Raw genomic sequence first — 21,232 nt, 5'->3', positions numbered from 1 at the left:
CTTTGCGGTGAAACTCAAGATGCTGCCCTGTTGCCTCACCTCTTTTGGCTTCTGGTTCCCTGGCAGTTCAGTGTCCCAGAGAACATGTATTGTACTGATCAAATGTAAAAGATGAAAATTTTCAATTCAGCGCAAATGTACAGAGAAAGGAAGAAGATGGAAAGAATGAAAGGAAATGATCATTAAGAATGGGACAATAGGAAACTACAACTAAGTGGTGTCATTTCCCTTGGGTTCTGTCCCATTCTGCTTGCTCTTGTCACCCAAATAAGATGGTGGCGGGGAGACAGTTGGTTTTTGCAATTCTCATTAATCTTCAGACATCTGCTAATTCTAAAGCGGTACTGTGTGTGTGTGTGTGTGTGTGTGTATTTGTGTCTAAACATGCACATTCTTAAGAATAAGAGGATCACAGACAAGTTTTTGTACTCTCGGCAGCCAGTAAACTGTGTGGATGACACCATAAAAGATCTTTGGCATAAGAGCAAATACATGTAGTATTTTGAGGAACACCATGAATTTAAAATAAGAAGATTTTCAAAAGCTCTAAAATATAACTAAAACAAGCCAGAAAAACTCGTATCTCATGAGGGCAAACGGATAAGCACCAATGTATTGTATTCTCACTGTTTAACACGCAGACTCGAGGCATTTTCTGGATGTGCCTGTGGGTCACACGTGCCATCCATCAGAAACACCGCTGTAGAAAGTACCAATACATAATTGAGAGAGTGGAGGGGATACAAAGTCCACACTTTTCAGTGAGTAAAGAGTAAGGTAATTTACACCCGTGTCTCCCCTGCCCACCTGGACACAGGACGTTACCGCAGGATCACGGCCCCTGGGCCCTCCTTCCCCGTGTTCTTTGGAACCTGAAACAGCATGGCAGTGCCACAAAACACAACAGATAGGACACCGACGTTAGCGAGAGTCCCGCTCCTGGCACTTCACTGAAGGAGAAGAAGTCACTCTCTCATAGACAGGTCCACTATCTTGGATGACTGTTTAGGTCCTTTTCAGGTTTTGGAAACTATGCTGCTATGACCATTCATATCCGTGCATCCTTATCCATATGGTCACCTCCTCCAGGTATAAACACACACCTGGGAGAGGTCCATTCATTCATTTACTCAGCACATGCTGACTGAGCACCTGTTACCTACAGGCACCATTCTAGGTCCAGGGACACAACAGTGAGAATCAGCTGGAGGTCCTAACACTCCAGGGGTTTATATTTTACTAAAGGAGACAAACAATAAACAAAACAAGTGTCGAGTGTATCAGTAAGTTCTATGGAGAAAACCAAAATGGAATCTAAAAAATGATACAAATGACCTTATTTACAAAACAGAAATAGACTCTCAGGAAACAAGGTTCCCAAAGGGGAAAGGAGAGGAAGGAAAAATTAGGAGTTTGGGATTAACATATACAGACTACTTTATATACGGGCTTGCCTGATGGCTCAGAGGGTAAAGAACCCGCCCTCAGTGCAGAAGACCTGGGTTCAATTCCTGGGTTCGAAAGATCCCCTTGAGAAGGGAAAGGCTACCCACTCCAGTATTCTGGCCTGGAGAATTCTGTGGACTGTATAGTCCATGGGGTGGCAAAGAGTCAGACATGAATAAGCAAGTAACACTTTCAGTTTATATATATAACGTACACAGACTATTTTATATCTATTTTATGTATAAAACAGATAACCAACAAGGACCTGCTATATAGCACTTAATATTTTGTAATAACCTGTAAGAGAAAAGAATCTGAAAAAGAATCTCTCTATATACACAGCTGAATGTATATATATAACTGAATCACTTTAGCGGACACCTGAAATTAACAATGTAAATTAACTCTACTTCAACTAAGCAAAACAAAATGAGGGAGTGGGCAGGCCTGTTCTTTTCCCCAAGTCAGTCATAGAAGGCTGGCTTTGATGCAACATTCGAGGAGAGAGATGGAGGGTCCAGGCCTGCGTGCGCCTGGGGATGAACATCGCAAGCAGAAGGAACAGCAGGTGTGGGGGCCCTGGGCATGCAGAGTCCAACAAAGATGCCGCTGCGGCTGCAGTGGATGAGGGCAGGGCTGAGAATCACGGGTGGTGTTGGAGAGACGGGGCCTTTTCCCTGCGTACAGGGCTATTTTACTCTTGAGAGCAAGCAGCAGGCACCAGACAGCTTTGCACTGTGCTGTGATCACAAGCCCATGAAAAAGAACCAAGCCAGGTGCAGTGTAGCCTGTGATGGCTGGGTGGAAAGAGTGAGCAGATGAGGAAGGTGGTGCAGATGCCCAGGGTGGGAGGAGAGGGTGGCGGCTGAACAGAGCCTCTCTCGGGGAGCAGGCACAAGGCGGTCGGGTTCCGGGTGTGGAAGGCGGCGTGCACTGCACTCGCCAGGTGGACTGGGAGATGTGAGGTGGGAGGGAGACAGGTCGAGGTTTTGTCCTGGAAAAGCTGGCAGGACGGCTGTGGTTTGCTGGCCTGGAGAAGAGCGAGGAAGGGAGGGCTTGGAGGAGCCGAGACGCGGGATCCCCTTGTGGCTACATCACCGAGAGGCACCTGTCAGGTACCCAAGCAGAGATGCCGGCAGACTTCTGGGTGGGTACTGCACAAAATCCAGAGGATGCTTCTTTAACTCCCTGTGTGCCCTAGCATCAGCCCCATGGTGTCTGTGCCCACTCACATGTCACAGTGCAGCGACACCTGAGTGGTCAGTTGTCACGCAGCTCCTCTGAGGGTACAGCCTGCTGTCGATGTTGACAACCGTCTTCAACAGAAGCAGCAACCCTGGGCTAAGCTGTGTGGATCGTGACTTTACAAGCACTGCAGCCTCACTCCCTGCCGGCCACGTTTTTCTCAACTAAAGTGGCCAATAAAGGGGACACATTGCAACCTGAACCCCTTCGAGTGAAAAGCGAGCTTGTTTCCATGTCTGCTTTCCTTGGAGCAGGTGGGAATTTCTACCAATCGTGTTGGGCTTCCCAGGTGGCGCTAGTGGTAAAGAATCCACCTGCCAATGCAGGAGATGTAAGGGACACGGGTTGGACCCCTAGGTCAAGAAGATCCCCTGGAGAAGGGAATGGCAATCTACTCCAGTATTCTCGCCTGGAAAACCCCATGCAGAGAGGAGTCTGGCGGGCTACAATCCATGAGGTCGCAAAATCGGACACAACTGAGTGACTGAGCAGCCAATGGCACTGCATAGGTTTGCCAGAGCTAATCCCTTGTTTCGGCTTTGATGATGATCAAAGTTTCGCTAATATAAACTAATTGGAGGTACTGCGGGTGCTGGGGTTGGACTGTCAAAAAAAGGAATTTAATTACTTTTAATTATGTATATTAATCGAAACTTTATTAGGCTAATAATGACCTAACAGGGATCTTATGATTATGGGCAGGTATGAGTCATTGCCCTAGAAGAGTGACTATTTCTGGACTATTGCTGGATTCTACTTTCACTGCAGTTAAGTGGGTGTCTAAAACTGGCTTTTTTCCTTATGAGTTTGCACACATTTAGCTTACAGTGTAATTCGAATGTGAGGATGGTTTGGAATACTGTTCAGAAACTGGGAATAACTTGCTCTGTTTGTAGTTGATAGACAGTATCTTCCTTCCCTGTCTTTAAACGCTTTTTGGTTTATGTTCATTGACTTACTTCACAGTATTAACTGAATGCAAAATAAAAGAGAGAATAACCAGGAATAGCTATGTTTTAAAAATATAGATCAATACTGCAGAAATCATTAGGGTACCACTTTGTTTAAAGATAGGTGAAGTCTGAATTCCAAAGCTGAAGATATTCAAGGTGAGTCATTACAGTGCATGGCCAGGAATTCAGGACCTGGGTTCTGTTCTCTAGGACCAATTGATTCTTTTTCTGTTCCTAGGTAATAAATTTCCTAGCTTTCTTAGTTTCTTTGTGTTTACATGGTTTAAAAATGGTTGCCATGATGAAATATTTTTCAAGTATAAAGTGAAAATGTAAGGCCTCATTTTAATAATACCAGAGGGCTGGTTTAGTTCAATTTAGTTGAACTAAAATTCTTCATGAAGTTTTCGCCAACTCTGAAAAGTTGAGAGGGGAGGGGGAGGGGGTCAGGGAGGTGAGGGATCGTGTCTTTGTCCTGTTGTGAGCTGTGCATGAGAAATAGGGACCATCTGATGTGAGGTAATAATTCAAATTGTTGACACATAATTTGCACATAACTGAAGTTGTATCTAAATCGTATGTAACTTCAGTTATTGTAGATAAGCTTTAGTTCCATCAGCTTTTCTCTGCTTTGCTGGGGTTTTGGTGGAACTGTGGAAAAGTAAAGAAGGAAAACGAGATTTTTCAGTCCTGGTTGTGATTATAGCGGGTACTTGACAAGGTTATACTTGACAAGGATGGGGTGAAGTGACTGGATGTGATGAGGTAATGCATTCAACTGTGCATCCTTCAGTCCTCCCTGGAGCTGGGCCCCTTTGTCCGACTCTGTACATCTCACTGGTCCAGGGCCCAGGTCCAGATGGCTCTACTTGGACCAAAGCTAAGAAGCTCCAGGCCTGCAGTTTGGTGACCCACAGGCAGGTCTGGCCATTTGTCCCCTCCTGGAGTCTGCGGGAGTTGGTCATGGACGTGGTCCTCACTCAGCCCCGTCTGAGTCCCTGTTTTAATGACTCGAGTCCTGAAGGGCAGACCTGCTCCCCAGGCACAACCCCTGGGTCTGGTCCCTGGTCCCCACTGCCCTGCTTTCCTGGGGTGCCTGCCTTTAACTCCGCCTGGAGCCACCACCCTGCACCTCCAGACCCGTCACCCATTTCCCAGCCCTGTGCGTCTCTGGGCCACTGTCTGTGCTGGGCCCAGGTCCTGGATCTCTGCTCTCCACAACTTCTGTCACCTGCTCCGGGGCCCTGGGAGGTGGCCCACCGCCCACCAGGCCTGCCCAGCGTTGGGTTCAGAGACCCCCGGACGGACTCAGTGGGAGCCGGGTTCTAAACTGCCCCAGTTCAGGCAACTCTTTATTAACATGTCTTCCTTATACAAAATTCCCTTCCAAGAAGGTTTCCTCTTCAGGATCTCCAATTCTCATGGGGGAAAGGAGCTCAAAGGTTTTAGGCATATGGTGCATTTGCAAATGCACGTCAGAGGGACCAAGATCTTTGGAACAGAGATGAAGAAACTTCAATGTGGGGAGGGAGGTGGGATGGGGGTTCAGGATGGGGAACACATGTAAACCCATGGCTGATTCATATCGATGTATGGCAGAACCCACTACAATATTGTAAAGTAATTAGTTTCCAACTAAAATAAATAAGTTAATAGAAAAAAAGAAACTTCAATCTACATTTACACTTTCCCCCTAAAAAAACCCCTCAAAGGATAACAAAACAACCCGGCTAACTTTAAAAAATGGTGCATTCTCATCAGAAACTTACTCTAGAAGGGTACAACTTTAATGACTAACATTGGTCATGGGCTTTAGCAGCCTGGGAGATGACAAGAGAAACTAGGTAATAATCCTGTAGTTACTAACTAAATTAATTCTCCCCTCCCCCTAAGGAGAAAAGGCAGAAGCCTGAACTGGACGGCCCCCAAATTATGAAATGGTTAAGTGAACTTGAACACAGAAGTTATGGTAGGCTCACTTGAATTAATCCTTTGATGCGTAATTGGATTACTGTTGTTAAGAATATGTTTAGAAGGGGCTATTTTGGAGTCAATGTCAGTGGAGCAGCGTGCACTTTGAATACATTTGGAAGGGGCTCTTTTGGAGGAAACGTCAGTGGAGCCGTGTGCAGTCTGAAAACCTGTGGAACTGTTTTGAGTGACACATGAATGCATTTCTAACAATTATTTGTTCCCACGGTTAGTGGGTTAAAGACATCTAAATAGAATCCAAAAGAAATAGTTCACTTCTATCACAAGCAAAGTGATAAGACATTTTTTGTAGAAGAGATAAATAATGGACTCTACAGAGTCCATGGAATTCTCCAGGCCAGAATACTGGAGTGGGTAGCCTTTCCCTTCTCCAGGGGATCCTCCCTACCCAGGGATCAAACTCAGGTCTCCTGCACTGCAGGCGGATTCTTTACCAGCTGAGCCACAAGCGAAGCCCAATGCAGAATTTAGGATGAGATATTTAATTAAGTAAACTCATTAGGAAGTTTTTTGCTGCCCCCTGCTGTCAGCTTCTAAAAGAGATGTAAACCATGTAAAAGGGCTTCCCAGGTGGCGCTAGTGGTAAAGAACCCGCCTGCCAATTCCATCCCTGGGTTGGGAAGATCCCCTGGAGGAAAGCAATGGCAACCCACTCCAGTATTCTTGTCTGGGAAATCCCACGGACAGAGGAGCCTGGCAGGCTACAGTCCATGGGGTCACAAAGAGCAGGACACGATTAAAGCCACTTAGCATGCACGCAAACTGTGTAAAAACTGACTCAAGGTGAATTAGTTGAACAAACTGGTTTGAAAAAACAAATTCTTTGCCTCTAACTCCATCAGTTCCTGCCAGTGATGCTGATTTCCTTCATGTCTGTGAGTAATGGTCTGTCAGCCCAAGGAACCAGCTGCAGCAAAGTGTGTGTCAGTGGATGTTGGTGAGCAGTAGTTTGTGATTTGTGAAATGCTACACTAGTAAGTACCAGCCTTGCAGCTTGTAACCAGTAATGTCTTCCTTACCTTTTTGCTGACTTTCTTAATTTTGAATTAATTTTTATATTTATGTAATTTAGGTAAAACATTCTTCATTAATAAAATCAGAACTTTCCAAATAAATGCATTAGTGGTTTATTTTCCATAGCATAATCCTGACTTGAATTGTTATTTTCAGGTTGGCATATGAAATTAAGAAATGAGAAGTATTAGCAATAAAAGGTAACAGTAAAGCAACGGTCAGTAGATGCAAGGCACTGTTTTATTTTTTCACATGCTATTTTATTTAGTCACAAAATACAATGGGAGTGAGTATCATAATTCCCACTTCACTGATGAATAAACTGAATCACAAAATGACTTGTCTAGGTACACATTTGGTGAAAAGTAGAGTCGTGATGGGAGACCCTGGAGTCTGACCCCAGGGTCACTCCTCTTAACCTCTTTGCACAGAAGGTACAGATGCTCTACCTTCTGTGCATATAGAAGAATGTAGAGAGATCACAGTGGCCATGGTGGTGTTGGTGATTAGCGATTCCCATTAACTGCACACTCCTCACCTGCTGTTTGTCTGCTGTCCGCCCTCTCATGGCCGAAGCCCGGGCATGGACAACAGGCCTGTCCACACCCTGCCTGGTGTCTCTGTCTTCATGGGTAAGTTCCGCCACGTTGAAGGTGTGGTGCGCTCAGCATAGTGAGCACGTGCCCATGGACCCCACGCTCAGACTGGACACACTTGGGGCTGACCCTGTGCCTTTCATCTGCCAGACAACTTCTGGTTTTAGCCACACTTGAACCATCTCCAGTAAATATTCAAATTATGCCCAGTACTTGACTATACCAGTTGGGCATCTTACTGGCTACCTTAAGTCTTGGGCCCCCTATAGCAACGTGCTGTTCTGCTGTCTGCTTGCCCCATCCTTCCCCCGCCCCACCCCCCTTAGCAGCACTGGTTCAGGACAGCAGATCCACCTGCCAGGGACAAGAGCGCAGCTAGTATTGATGTCTACCATGTACTGATGTCTGCCATGACGAGATGCCTCTGCCTTGCGGGTCCTTGAAAACATGACCTCATGCTCCAGGGGGCTCACTGTGCAGGAAATGAAACACTGACTAGCTGGAATTCATTTGCCTCCTTAGGTGGCAGCACTGCACATACATGTGTAAGAGGGAAACCCGCATCTCCAGGATGGCCCCAACTGAGTGTCTTCAGTCTGTGGAACATGCAAACACTACCATCAGAGCCCTTCACAAAGCGAGGAGCCCTGCAGTGAGGAAACCCTGACTCCCAGCTCCAGGGGCTTACACGCACTGATTAGCAAATCAGCTTCCAAGTTGGAAACTACCTGAACCCCTTAAATTTTGCCCTGATCCCTGGAGCTAGTAAACAGACTTGAGCCGTGTCTCCTGTCTCCTTGCTGGTCGACCTCACAATGAAGCACTTTCTTTCCTCAGAAGAAGTGCTTCCTAGGGCTACCGTATTGGCTCCTGTGCATGTCTGGCAGCCGGCCCTTGCTTGGCAACCAGTTTTGGTGACCACGAAGGGACCCGGGTGTTGTGACCCCTGCCATGGCCCTGCAGCCCCGGGTGTGTGGGCCCTCAGCCCTGACGTTGAGTGGCCACCTTGACCGCACTTGTCTGCAGGAGCGGGTGTCAGTGTCCTGCCTCCCACCTCCGGACTCGGGCTCCTTGGGCTGCTTTGGGGTCAGATGTCTTTCTGGTCAGTAACCTTGCTGAAACATGCCTGTGCCTGAACTGTCTAAGAACTCATCAGGATCGTGGGTTAGAGCCCCACCCTGGGGAGAAATATAAAAAGTCCTCAAAAGTTCTGGTTAGACATAAACTGCAGCACTATCTTTTTTTGACCCCCCTCCTAGAGTACTGAAAATAAAAACAAAAGTAAGCAAATGGGACTAATTAAACTTAAAAGCTTTTGCACAGCAAAGGAAACTGTAAACAAAATGAAAAGACAACACACAGAATAGAAGAAAATATTTGCAAATGAATTGACTGACAGGGGATTAACCTGCCAAAATATACAAACAGCTCAAGCAGCTCAATGTAAAAAGAAAAAAACAATAATAAAAAAAAATGGGCAGAAGATATAAACAGACATTTCTCTAAAGAAGACATACAGATGACCAAAAAGCAGTGAAAAAATTCTCAATATCACTAATTATCAAAGAAATGCACATCCAAACTACAATGAGCTATCACCTCACAGTGTTCAGAATGGCCATCATCAAAAAGTCTAAAAATAATAAATACTAGAAAGGCTGTGGAGAAAAGTGAACCCTCCCACACCATTGGGAGGAATGTAAATTGTTGCAGTCACTATGGAGAATAGTATGGAGTTTCCGTAAAAAACTAAAAACAGAACTACCATATGACCCAGCAATCCCACTCCTGGACATATATCCAGAGAAAGCCATAATTCAAAAAGATACGTGCATCTCAGTGTTCATTGCAGCACTATTGTCAATAGTCAAGCAGGAGAGCAATCTAAATGCCCACTGACAGCTGAATGGATCACGATGTGGTGCATACACACAGTGGAACACTCCTCAGCCATAAAAACGAATGAAATAATGCCATTTGCAGCAACATGGTTAAGCCTAGAGATCATCATTCTAAATGAAGCAAGTCAGAGAAAGACATATCATATGGTATCACCCACGTATGGAATATACTTAGGAGCTGGGCATTAACACACACACAGTAGTACATAAAAAAAACAGACAAACAGCAAGGACCTACTGTATAGCACAGGGAACACTACTCAGTATTCTGAAATAACCCAAACGGGAAAAGACTCTGAAGAAGGCTGGATATACGTATATGTATAACTGAATCTGGTGTGCTGCAGTTCATGGGGTCGCAAAGAGTCAGACATGACTTAGCGACTGAACAACAATAACTGAATCACTTTGATGTACACCTGAGACTAAGACAACAGTGTAACTGTACCCCCCAATTTTTTTTTAAAGTTCAAGTAGAGTCCTGAACCCTGGGTTAAAGTTCCGGAGCCTTGGATTTCTTTGTTCAGGTTGGTTTAAGTCTGTTCAGTTCAGTTCAGTCGTTCAGTTGTGTCTGAGTTTGCGACCCCATGGATTGCAGCACGCCAGGCTTCCCTGTCCATCACCAACTCCCAGAACTAGCTCAAACTCATGTCCATCGAGTCGGTGACGCCATCCAACCATCTCATCCTCTGTCGTCCCCTTCTCCTCTTGCCTTCAATCTTGCCCTCATTAGGGTCTTTTCCAATGAGTCTGTTCTTCGCATCAGGTGGCCAAAGTATTGGAGTTTCAGCTTCAGCATCAGGCCTTCCAATGAACATTCAGGACTGATCTCCTTTAGGATGGACTGGTTGGATCTCCTTGCAGTCCAAGGGACTCTCTAGAGTTTTCTTCAACACCATAGTTCTAAAGCATCAATTCTTCGGCGCTCGGCTTTCTCTATAGTCCAACTCTCATATTCATACACGACTACTGGAAAAACCATAGTTTGGACTAGATGGGCATTGTTTGTTAGCATTGGCTAATAGAGGGAGGCTGTTGGATGACTGAAGGAAATCTTTTAAACCTGATTTAATGAAGACCTTCCGACTCAGGAGACAGAAGACACTGCTCCCTGACTGCCAGTCGTTGCCCCCGTGACCTGTAGTGGTTTCACAGGAGGCCATCCCAGAAGAACATGCCCTGTGCCTGGGAGAGAGGAATTTCCACCCAAGACACCTCCGTGGGATCCTTTTGCTCCAGTCATCCTGAGAACAACCTTTCAAATGGGGAATGTTCATAGCACAGCTGACTGTAGTCCCTTGGCATGTATTCTTGCAGAACTGGTCAACGTTTAGCTATAAGCCAATGGAAAAGAAGAAAATTATTTTCTCTGTAACACTGCCTGGCCCTGGTATTAGGTGGAATCTCAGCGAAAATGGCCAGAGAATGGGTCTATGATCTATGATACCATTTTAAAATTAGACCTGTTTTGTTAGCGAGAGGAAAAATGGGGTTAATCCCATCAAACAATCATTTATGCCTTTATATTGGAATAAGAATTTGCAGAAGAGATGTAAGATTGTGGTTCAGAGGGAAGAACCTCAGAAAAAGCCTGTGTCCATCGAGTCAAAGCCTGACAATGACCGACTACATCCAGACGCCCCTCCAGCAGCCCCTTGCATGGCTCCCCCGCCCATGAAGGGTGTCTTCCTGTGAGCAGTGCAGACGGTGCCAACAGCCCTCCTAGGGCTGCCCTTATCCAATCATCATAAAGGAACACTCTTGCCTCCCCGTTCCCACCAGGGAGCACTCTACCCCAGGCAGGGCATTTCTATTAGGGCAGGTCCCAGAAGGCTTAGATGACCAAGGCCAACACAAGTTTCAGCTTGAACTGATAGAATTGGAGAAATAATAAGCCATCTTACTGAGGTGACCCTCAGAAAACAGAGAATCTCTTTGCATGTTTTGCTCGTCATCACCTTAACTGGGCTGCATGCAGGCCTTCATGAACACCCTCCTGTGGAGAAGCACAGGATGGTATTAGGGAAGCCTGCCTGAATCACACGGGAGAAGGCAATGGCAACCCACTACAGTGTTCTTGCCTGGAGAATCCTAGGGACAGAGGAGCCTGGAGGGCTCTTGTCCATAGGGTTGCACAGAGTCAGACACGACTGAAGCAACGTAGTATGCATGCATGCATTGTAGAAGGAAATGGCAGCCCACTGTAGTGTTCTTGCCTGGAGAATCCCAGGGACAGGGGAGCCTGGAGGGCTGCTGTCTATGGGGTTGCACAGAGTCGGACATGACTGCAGCGACTTAGGAGCAGCAGCCTGAATCACAACCAAATCGTCCAATCAGGACTTGGGAGGCATGGACCACGCCTGGAGCTGACCCAGAAGGCACCCCAGTGACCCAAGGGGATTGAGCAAGGCTGAACCATCATCAAGAAATGTTTAATAACCAGACCTCAACAGGGGTCCTGAACCAAACAGCTTGACTGAGATCCAGGGAGTACAGCAAGGGCCCAGGGAACTCCCCATCTTCCCTGAGAGGGCTGAAGGCTGACAGACGATATACTGATGGGGATGTGGAACACCCAGCTGGACCTGCCCCGATGCCCTGTCCCCTTGTTGGGAACATTAAGTGCACTCCCAGGTCAAGCCTCTGCCCTCCAAGCTTCACCTTTACAGTTGGAAGACCAAGCCTCACCTAGATGTCCTGAACAAATTCTGCAAAAGCTAAGAGCGATGTTTGGAGTGATGGAAGGCCAGAAAGAGCCAAGACAGCTGTCCCGGTAGCAATAAAACTCTGTCCAGGGGACAAGGTTCCAAATTTAAGTAAGTAAGTAAGTAAGTATCAGTCATTCAGTCATGTCTTACTCTTTGCCGCCCCATGAACTGTAATCCACCAGGCTCCTCTGTCCATGGGATTTCCCAGGCAAGAATACTGGAGTGGGTAAGCATTCCCTTCTCCAGGGGAGCTTCCCGACCCAGGAATTGAACCCAGGTCTCCTGAATTGCAGGCGGATTCTTTACCCTATGAGCCATCAAGGAAGTCCAAATATAAAGCAACAGGCATCTAAAGAGGCACATGAAGGCAGGTGTAAAGCCTCTGACAATCACCTTCTTAAAATATCAATTATTCAGACCTTATTGATCTTCATGTAACACTTCCATCCCATCCATACAAAAGCCCAGGATCAGAGATAGCTGCTCTTTTCAGGATTTGAAGGCCATTAACCAAATTGTAGAGGAAATAATGTGGTGATGTCAAATCCGTAGATGTTGCTTACAACTGTATCTGGAGACTTTTGCTGGTTTATAGTTCTGGACTTGAAAAAAGATGCCTTTTACTGAATACCGCTAAGTCCTGAGTCCTGGGGCGTTGCCTTTGAATGGGACGATCCCGAGACTGATGGGAAACAACGACACTGCAGGATGGAACTCCCACAGGATGTAAGAACACCTCCCCCATCTGCAGGGAAGCTTTCACCATGGACTTCAGGGATTTCCAGTTAAATGAAGGAGTCTCACTCCAGTATGTGACTCAATAACTGCTAGTAGAACTAAGGAAGCTTAAGACCAAAATACAATTAGATAAAGTTTGCAAGGGAAGAGCACACAATTTCTCAACCAACTCTAAATTAGTTAGGGTTTGAAGTATCAAAAGGACAAAGAAATTTACTGCCAGGTGGAAGAGAGGCATTAACTAGGGTGAAGGCAGCCACCACCAGAAGGCGGTTGTGAGGATTCCTAGGAACGGCTGAGTATTGTCGTCTTTGGACTCCTGGTCTTGGACTCGGCCAAACACAAACATGAGGCCCTTAAAGGAAATGACAATAAACCATGAAGCTGGACTCTGAGCTGTCATAATGTGTTCCACACCACCAAGGAGAAACTTCTAAGAGCCCAGCATTTGGTTGTCCAGGTATTTTGTGCATCAAAGACATGGCGTGAGTCTTGGAGCTAACTCAACACTTAGATACCATCAGAAGCCTGTAGCGTACTTTTTAAAATAATTGCGCAGCTACATCAAGGATTGCCAGTTTGCCTCTGGGCTGTCATTGCAGCCTTTCACAAGAGGCCGAAAAATGAACCCTCAGCACACCCCACCAACATCATGCACTGCTTTTACTAGCACAGAACAGGAGATGCGGGCTTACTTCGGGCAGATGGGGCAGATACCAGGGCACACCACTTGACATCCTGAACGTCACCTCACAGGCAGTATCTACTCTAAGCCCAGCCACTCTGCTCCCCAGGACAACGGAGAGCCTGCTCTCAATTGTATACAAATAACTGAAGAGCTGACCTGGCTGGTCAGTCTTTAGAAATACTCACGGACGGGACCAGTTTCACAAACAAGGGTGTGTGTGCAGATGTAGGTCATCAGGAAGCCCTGGAAGCAGAAGCCATCATCTGGGTCCATCTGCCCAGAGCTCACTGCCCTCATCACACCCTGAGCCTAGGAGCTAAGAGACAGTGACCACACACACTGACTCCAAGTCTGCCTTCTCTGTTGTATGTGTGCACGGCGCCACCTGGAAAGAGAGGCCCACTGATGTCAGGAAGGAGAGAAGTGGAACACACAGAGGAGACACCAGCCTTATTATTAATAAATGCTGTTAAAATGCCAGGAAGAGTAGCCAGTGCGTGCTGCCTGGGTCACCCAAAACGGATCATCACTTAACTAAAGGAAATAATTAGGTGGACTCGGCGGCACAACAAGCATCCAGAACCAAAGACCCAGATCCAGAGACCCTACCACTAATTCTGAGTGTGGACCATCCTTGTTGTAGCCTCGGATCTGGAAATCGATCATCCAGAGAGCAGATGCACGGGGAGTTCATGCAGACTCTGGGGACTTAGATGGCGATCAGGACGAACAGCCACAGAGGCTGGGTTTATGAAGAGTTTATCCCAAACATTTAATGGACAGAATTATTACTCATCTACACCAAGGAACCCATGATGGGAGGGCTGAGACATGTCATGGACTCCAGCAGTTCATTGTTGGTCCATAAATGCAAATGAGCATCCGAAAGGTAATCCAAATTGCTGATCTGCACCAGAAACAATCCTAAAACTGGGCCACCTTGATGATAGAAGGGATGCATGCCTGCAGGACAGAACCAGGGGATGGTTGCTAAATAGACTTCACTGTTACACCAAGTGCCAGGGACACTGTAGATATGTCTAGATGCCGGTGATGCCATCACGGTGGCAAAGCTTTTCCGCATAGGACAGAGAAAGCTTCTGCAGTAACAAAGGCCTTCCTCCAAGAAATAATACCTTGTCTGGGGTTGCCTCTTCCGATTCAAAGTGACAACAGAGGAGCTCTCATAGCTGAGGTGACTCAAAGGTGTCAAGGCCCTTGGAACATGATGAAGTTCATAGTTCTTGGAGACCTCAGTCCATAGGGAAACAATGAATCATTCCTTCAAAAAGACAGTCACCAAGACAAGCCAAGAAACCAGAGTAACCTGGGATAAGGTCTGACCAGCTCCCCTGCTGAGGGTCAGAGTGGCCCCTAAAAACAAGCTCCTATTTAGCCTGTATGCAATGTTCTACGGGAGATCTTCCTGAAGGTCTCATGTGGTAACAGCATTAAATTTGATAAAATGTGTACAGCTTCTCGGTGCCGTCTTGTCTTCTACACATAAATACGTGTCTAGCCCTTTAGGGTTTCCCACGGACATCCCCTCGCACTGCACAAGCCCCAGGACCGCATCCTCCTCAAACTCGGACAAACCCATACAGTGAGAACCCATGCAGGCATGTGAAATCCTCCTGGTTATACATCCTCCAGGAAAGCTAAAAGTAGTCACACCCTGGCCGCCCCACTCCCAGGTACTTTAAGTAACTCTTCAAAAGGAAACAGACAGCTAAGGCTCCACCTGGCCAAGACGAGAAGACAGTAGCATCTCAAAAGCAGACGATTTTGACTTAAGAGTCTGGTACAGGCCTACACAAATTCAAATTCAATCACTAAAATGTTAAAAACAGGTTTTCATGCATTCCCAAAGAAATAAGGTCTGTTTTGAAGGACTGTTAAAGTTAGGAGCCATAGTTCTGTGTATCTCAGGGTTAATCCTCTTACTCATCAAATTCTGTCCTCATTGTCCACCTCGTACATTTAAAGAGCCCCACCCCCCACCCCCAGACTCACAGGATGATTGCCTGAGACTTCAGAGTTCAAGGTGAGACTCGCAAATATTGATAGGTAAGTGCAAAACAATTTCATTCCTCTTATAAAAACCCACGTCCTTCATCAGCAGGAAGCAGCTAGCAGGGGCCCTCTCCCCCTACTTCCCTCGAGACTGAGGAACGAACAACGAAAAAGCACGTAAAACATCACCTAGCTTAAAAGGACAGGGCTCCTTACATAGGTGTATTGAGGAAACCTGCAGTTATTGTAGGGAGACAGCGCTGGGCAAGTACAAGATGGGCCCCCCCACCCCCCTGCTCCCTAGCCATCTTCAGGATGACCACAAACCCAGCATTTTCAGTCTGCAGATATAGGAGCATAGAGCAGCTGCCACACTTGCGCTTTACAAAGTCAGGAGCCCCCTCAGTGAGGACAACCCGGCTCCAGCACGAGGTGCTAACTGTGGACTATCATCAAGGCAGCTTCCAAGCTTGAAATTTCCTAAAACCTTAAATTGCACCCTGATCCCTGGATCGAGAACCGGATTTGAGCCTTGCCTCCTGTCTCCCTGCTGGTCCAACTAGCAATGGAGCTTTTCCTTCCCTCAAAAGCCAGGGCCATAGTACTTGCTTCTGTGCGCTTGGGGAGCCAAGCCCTTGACTTGTAACAGAAATCTCTTCTCTCACACTAAAGTGCAAGTGGAAGTCCATGCAAAGCATCGCATCTCTGCAACCAGAGTCCTACCTGACCGGAGGAGGTGGGTTCCCAGCGACTCTGCATTCCAGGTAGACCCGACTACCTTCTGCTACTTCTTGGCTCCGCAGCTTCTGGATGAACCGGGGAGCAGCTGGGGGGTGGCAGGCGCTGGGGGGCGATGGGGACGAGGGGCTGCGGCTGGGCTGGGCCACATCCTTGGCCACCGTGAGGTGATGCCCAGGTGCCAGGCGCCTGGCCCCGGCCTCCACGTCCTGCTGGTTCCGGGTGGGGTGATGCCCGGGCGTCGGGGGCCTGGCCCCGGCCTCCAGGTCCTGTTGGTCCCGGGTGGGGCTCCGGCTGGCCGAGGCGCTCCTCGGGTCTGACGACTGGTTCTTAGGGGACAGGTACCCGCTGTCCGGAGACGAAGACTCCCCGTCGGGGCTCCTGATTCTGGGCTTGGCGGCTTCTCGGAAGATGGAGGTCAGCTCCTCGATGAGGGTGGCCGCCTTGTCTTTCAGCGGGCTCTGGGGGCCGGCCCTTCCAGGGCGCGTGGCCCTGGGCTTGGCGCTGGCGCCCGGGGCCTTGGCCCCCTACTTCCCAGCCTTGCGCAGGCTCCGGATGTAGCTGGGCCTGGCCAGCAGGGGCGAGACTCCGGGCTTCCTCCGCGACGCGGGAGAGGAGATGCGCTCGGCTTGCTCCGCTGGCGGAGGCGCGGCAGGTGCCCGCCTGCGGTCCCCAGGTGTCCCTAGGGACGCACGCTCGCCCGATCGGGCCTCCAGAGGGGCCGGCGGCTTCCGGCGGCTCCTGGGAGAGGGGCTGCAGCGCCGCGGGACCTCCTCGCAGGCGCAGTCGTTCGTCTGCGAGCTGGCTATGGCTCTGCGGGCCAGGTCCAGACTCCTGTGGATCTCCTCCTGGCTGAGGAAGGCCGACAGCCCCGGCAAGAAGGCCGCATTCTCGCCGTCCTCCAGCAGGTCCGAGAGCGAGTCGTAGAAGGAGTCGTGGGAGGACGTCTCGGACACAGTCGAGAGGCGCTCATGCACTTGGTCCGCTTCCGCAGGAAGGCCGGTGTCTTGAACACAGGCTCTGAAGGACAGGAGACACACCTGCGTTAGTAGGAACGACTGTGTTTGTGTGTGTGTGTGTATGTGTGTGTGTGTGTGCGCGCGCGCACGCCTGTGACCACGGTACTACTCATTCACAAGTGGGGAGAAACATTAAGGGGAAAACATACTTTTTAAATCATTTTCCTCTATAAATTGGAAGAAGCGTCAAGCATACCTGTGTTTATCATTGACCGTTTTCCTAATTTTTTAAATTCTGTTTTTATTTATTTGACTCTCTGGTTTGTGGGATCTTACTTCCGGAACCAGGGACGGAACCTGCACGGCCTGCAGTGAAAGCCCAGAGTCCTAACCACTGGACCCTCAGGGAAGTTCCTTGTTCATTATTTTAATTTGCTATTTGCCCCTGAGTGAACACTAAGCATCTCACTGTGCTGTGCTGTGCAAGTCGCTTCAGTCATGTTTGACTCTTTGTGACCCTGTGGACTACAGCCTGACAGGCTCCTCTGTCCATGGGATTCTCCAGGCAAGAATACTAGAGTGGGTTGTCATGCCCTCCTCCAGGGGACTTCCCCACTCAGGGATGGAACCCGTGTCTTTTATGTCTCCTGCATTGGCAGGCGGGTTCTTTACCACTAGTGCCTCCTGGGAAGCCCCCAAAGACCCTTAGTATTAGCTAAATATATCTATGTCCAGACTTTACTTTTTACTGAAGTATAGTTGATTTATAATATCATGTTAGTTTCAGTTGTACAACATAGTAATTTAGTATTTTTGAAGATTCTGCTCCATTATGGGTTATTACAAGACCATGACTATAATTCCCTGTGCTGTAGAGTAGGTCCTTGTTGGCTATCTAATACATAGTATTAATAGTTTGCATCTGTTAATCCCAAGCTCCCAGTTTGCCCCTCCCCACCTTCCCTCTTCCCTTTGGTAACCATGAGCTTGTTTCCTATGTCTGTGTGACCATTTGTTTCCCATGTACACTCGTTTGTATGACTATTTAGATTTCACACATAAGTGAGACCATAGAGTATATGTCTTTCTCTGTTTGACTTATTTCACCAGAGACTATTATGATTAGTGAGGTAAGTGAGAGTTCTTGATGGTCAAATCTCTGAATTGTAGTGCCTCCTTTGCTTTTTTCTGTGCTTTTTGTTTTCAGTTTCATTAAGACAAAATTGACATATAACACTGTACACATTTAAGGTAAAGAAAACACGATAATTTGATATAGGCATATATAGCAAAATGATGACCATAATAAGGTTAGTTAACAAAACCATTACCTCCCAAAGTTACCTTTTTTTCCTTTTGTGGTGATAACATTTAAAGTTGAACTGGAAAGGTGTAGTTTTTAAATATGTACTCTGATAACAAAAGGGAACCAAAACTCGTATTGAACACTACAACAGGCAAGTTTGTATAACTCTTATCCTTAAAGGAATGCATCTAATAAAAAACAAACAAACAAACAAAAAAACAAATTAAGTGACTCACAGAAAAAACAGCGCAGGTAACTTCTCCATTTCCCTGAGCTTTCCAAAGAGATGTGGAAACATGATTGTCATGTTTTCTGAACTAACAACCAAACGATGGCAGACTGAAGGAGGAGGAAGACTCTCCAGGACCATTCTGGCCTGCAGCAGGGAAAATAAAATTATTTTACGTTTTGCATAATGAAGACATGAGTGCCTGCTTCTAGATAAAACATATTCATCACTATCTAATCTATATGCCTCTGATTCTTTAGTAGAGTATGTAACAAAAATAATAAAGATGAAAGTATAAGGTAAAACATTGCAAAAGAACTAAAGAAATGCACTAGAGAACAAAAAGATAAAAAGTAATAACCATGCACGCAGGTGCAATTTAACATGCGACTTTTTAAGACAACACAAATCAGTCAGGAAGAGGATTATTTGGTAAACAATGCTACTTTCACTGTGGCAGCAGATGGGGTGAATCAGTTTCTCTCTTTATCATGTAAAAATCTCTTATAAATACATTTTGAAGGGTTTTCTCGGCAAAATAAGTGCATTAAAATAAAACTATGTTTCTCAGCAGGAGGAGAAAATCTAAGTTAAAAGATAATGAGAAAAGCTCATCTGAGAAGTCTAACATGTGTCACACCCCCAAAATCAGAAACTTCAATATATGACAACAAAGCAAACACCAAAATAAAAAAGATCATCAACTTACTTAAAATAAATATGCACAACTCATATGACCCCGGGTTAAGGTTTTAACACAAAAATAGTTTCTGCAAATTAAAACAAAAGTCATAAAATAAAAAAAAAAGCTTTCTGAAAAAGAGATAAAGAAGTCAAAAGCTCTTCTCAGCTATTATCCCTGTAATTCCAGTCCCACACTGTCTGGGCCTCACCTCCTGGTCCATGGAAAGGGCTCCCTCTGCCTGCATCTGTCAGAACTCAGAGCACACGTTGGGGGTGGGGACAGAGGACAAGTCAAGGACCAAGGTCCTTTCTCTCTGGTCTGTCTCAGAACCACTGGACTTCACGCTCAACTGAAAATCCTAAAATGGAGGTTGAAGATTAAAAAGTCCAGACAATAGTCATGACTGCACAAGAACACAGAGATGTTTCATTCAAAACACGTGTGCAAATTACCTCGTTGGCACAGCCATTCTTCACCTAGCTTGTCAATTCTGCCTTTAAGCTCTCTTCATACTTTCTAGCATCCATCTTCCTAATGCTTATTTTATTCTTAAAATGAATGAATTCCTCTGGACACAACTCCTTGAAACGGCGTGCCACTAAATCCAGTAAAATCATGCAAGAAAATCCAAGTGCTTCTCAACGATATGTCTCATGAACAGAGTTACAAGCATCTTGCAAACGGGGCGAACCATCTCCCCATCGTTCCTAGTGCATAAACCTAATAGGATGGTGAACCCTTACAGAAGAGTGTGCAGCAAAACCAACCAGGAGGTGAACACAGATGGGCAGAGAGAAGGAAGGGGCATGAGAGGAGAGGAAGGCAAGAATAGAACCCGGGACCCGGCACACACTGGGGGAGATGGAAGGGTGGTCCTGTCCCAGAAAGCAGAAGAGGAAGCAAGGTCAGGAGTTGAGGGGCTTTCTGCCCAGTTACAGGAAAACACAAACTGTGAGGCGGAAGGCTGTCAGGGGAGGAGCAATCTTATTTTGTAAAGAATCCACTGGTGATTTTCAAAGATCAGACGATTAGGAAGGGTGATAGCTCATCTCTGTGAATGGCAGTTACCATCCACTATAATCAGTTCAAAAACAATTGCAGAATTACTGTTTACCTGAGCCCTGAGACAACTTTTCCAGAATTCAAACATGGTATCATAAAGCTAGACCATTTCTCAAGGTGAAAGGGTAAGATCAGAAGGGAATCCAAACGTTTCAACCTCCATTTAAAATAAAATTGAAAAATTTAATATTCTTTCTATTTCATCTGAAGTTCTATCCTTTGCTTCAGAGTCACTATCATGAACCCAGACACTGCACCTATCCCTAATCTAAAATGCTTGATGCAAACACAGTACTAACCAAGAGTGTCCCTGATTTACTAAGAGAGGGAAAAAACCCAAAAGGCCACCACAAAGTTCTTATACTTCCTTAGACCTTGCAGCTGGGCCAATTCTCCATAAGGGTAGAGATGAGGGGGTGTCTAAAAGATCTGCGAACTGAGTTCAGATAAGAACACACAGCTTCCACCCTGGCACCAGAAGTGAAACTGATTCCATTATGAATATGGTTCCTGGCTTTTGAACACCAGCCTGAAAGGGGCAAGTCTGACTTTCTCAAGTCCTAAGATCACTTGAAGGTCACCTTCACAACACTCAAGGAAACTTCTCCTCAGGTCACTGACTCGGTTCTGCTTTAAGCCCTCTGGATATCCATGGCATTCATTTTTCCTCAGATATTTTAAAATATAAATTTAAAATTCCCGTTCTCCAAAAGCTTGTATTGCAGTAAATTCTGTTGGATTCAACCACTATTGCTACGAATCCACTGCCTGTGAAACTATGATCCCTGAAATGCTGGCAGATTTCCTTCAAAAGAAGAGGTTGGAGTACAGGGGGTTGGTTTATGAATAGGCTTCCTCAAGGTTTCTCATTGGAAAGGTTATGTCTTCAAGAAGGGGCTATGTACACAGATTTCTCCAGTTATTTGACAATAGGGAATGTGTTTTAATAAACAGCTACT

General features: G+C 46.4%; 1 pseudogene across 1 annotated transcript in view; it reads right to left on the bottom strand.

The window, feature by feature from the left end:
• Positions 1-15,613: 15,613 nt before the first annotated feature.
• LOC145515857 (putative ATP-dependent RNA helicase DDX60) overlaps positions 15,614-21,232 on the bottom strand; it is a 33,265-nt pseudogene continuing 27,646 nt past the window's right edge. Inside the window, exons 13-16 of the transcript XR_014061073.1 lie at positions 20,326-20,430; positions 19,664-19,792; positions 18,534-18,673; positions 15,614-17,052 (exon numbers count right to left, since the gene is read on the bottom strand). The product of XR_014061073.1 is annotated as a putative ATP-dependent RNA helicase DDX60 (transcript). The remainder of the gene's footprint in view (positions 17,053-18,533; positions 18,674-19,663; positions 19,793-20,325; positions 20,431-21,232) is intronic.

This window comes from Giraffa tippelskirchi, chromosome 1 (genome assembly GCF_054371585.1).
Source record: "Giraffa tippelskirchi isolate mGirTip1 chromosome 1, T2T-mGirTip1v1.2.pri, whole genome shotgun sequence".
Taxonomy (NCBI): Eukaryota; Metazoa; Chordata; class Mammalia; order Artiodactyla; family Giraffidae; genus Giraffa; species Giraffa tippelskirchi.
The sequence above is the reverse complement of the archived record's forward strand: the minus strand, read 5'-3'. Positions and strand labels throughout refer to the sequence as shown.